The sequence below is a fragment of the Tamandua tetradactyla genome, chromosome X, assembly GCF_023851605.1.
Source record: "Tamandua tetradactyla isolate mTamTet1 chromosome X, mTamTet1.pri, whole genome shotgun sequence".
NCBI classification, from domain to species: Eukaryota; Metazoa; Chordata; class Mammalia; order Pilosa; family Myrmecophagidae; genus Tamandua; species Tamandua tetradactyla.
In genome coordinates this window covers 21,268,700-21,270,341 of record NC_135353.1, presented here as the reverse complement: position 1 = coordinate 21,270,341, position 1,642 = coordinate 21,268,700, and the positions used below count along the sequence as shown (strand labels likewise).

The 1,642-nt window shown below is 39.0% G+C and overlaps 1 pseudogene; it reads right to left on the bottom strand.

Annotated features, from left to right (window-relative positions):
* Nucleotides 1-201: 201 nt before the first annotated feature.
* LOC143671087 (small ribosomal subunit protein eS26 pseudogene) lies at nucleotides 202-547 on the bottom strand (annotated as a pseudogene).
* Nucleotides 548-1,642: the final 1,095 nt, after the last annotated feature.

Below are 1,642 nucleotides of genomic sequence, written 5' to 3'. Positions count from 1 at the left end.
TTGAATAGCATTATAGTTAAACACATAGGCCTTGGAACCAGGTGGACCTGGGTTTGAATCCACTTGGCAACTGTGGGAACTTGAAGAAGTCATTTCGCCTCCCTGAACCTCAGGCCCCTCATCATATTTTCTTAAGTTTAAATTCTATTTTATTTTGTTTTCAGACAGTAGGTTTTCTTCCGTTTTTAAGGACTCAGCTCCTTACATAGGCTTTGATGGAGGTGGTGGGGCAGCTTCTGCAGGTCTAAATCAGGATGGGGGTGTTCAGTTCCTCTCAGCTTCAAGAAAATGGTTCCTGATTATCTTGTTGTGAATGGCACAACTCACACGGTAATGTAGTTCCATACACGGCTTAGAAAGCACAAGGCATTAAAGACACTTGCATGGGAAATGTCCCTGATGGCTGCAGCTTCTACTGTGTTTCAAATGATAAACTTCTTAATGGCCTTGTCCTTGGGAATGCAATGGGCACAGTTTGAGCAAAGAATAGGCTGCATTGCCTGTGGCACTTTTTGGGACAGCCATTATTTGTTCTTTTCTTTGTCATCTTGGAATGCATACATCCAAGGAATTGCTCATCTTTAAAATGGGAATAATGAAATGCCTGTGAAGACTGAATGAGGTGATGGATATGAAGTTCCTGACACATACAAAACTCTCTATGAGGATTAATGATTATAATGGTAATCAGCCCACTTAATTGAAACAAAATTTTCACCACTTACCAATGGTATTCAATGAATGTGTATTGCCCATACACTATGTATTACACAGATGCACTCTTTCCTATACTCTCATCGTCAAATATGGTTTTCAAGGAATGGTAATGTAACATATGGAAAACACAAGCAATTTCCATCATGAAAATTTTGTGCTATGAAATACACTCATAATTCCTTTTTTTATTTCGTTTTCCTAAGAATGAGAGAAGTGACGCAGTGATCTCTGTGAAGGAAAGGTGAGTTGTTAGTGTGAAATATACTATCCCCTTAAAAATATAACAAATTACAAGTAAAAGCGTCTACTATTAATAATTAAGCTAGGAACAGAAAAGTAATTCAGGACTATCCTAGACAAACCTGGACATATGGCACCCTACGCAGAGCCTGGAGACATAAGCTTTGGAATCAGACAGACTTGAGTTACTGAGGAACTATTATAATCTCCTTTTCTAACCCTTTAAAAAAAAAACTCTCCCTCAGACTGCCTATTCTGTTATGTTGCTGTCATCATGTAGTATTTAAGAACACAGATTCTGAAGTTCAGATAAATCTCGGTTCCATTCTTGGCTCTAGCCTTTAATGGTTATGTCACCTTGGACAAGTTATTTAGCCTCTCTGAACCTCGGTTTCCTCATCTGTAAAATGGGTGTAATGATAGTTCCTATATCATAGTGTTTTAAAGATTGTAGTAAGTTGTGTGGAAGGCTTTTCAGGTGAAGATGCATGAGAAAGTTCTAAGTAGAGTGTAAAGTGTATCATGGGGACTGAGTGAGAAAGGGGATTGCCTAAGTAGGGTAGGCTAAGGTTGCAGAAAGTTTTGAAAGTCAGGCAGAAGTGTTTGGACTCAAGGAACAGTAATACTAGTTCCTCCTTCAGTTGAGGCCTTCCCAACAATCCCAGTGGTGAACAAAACAGACAGC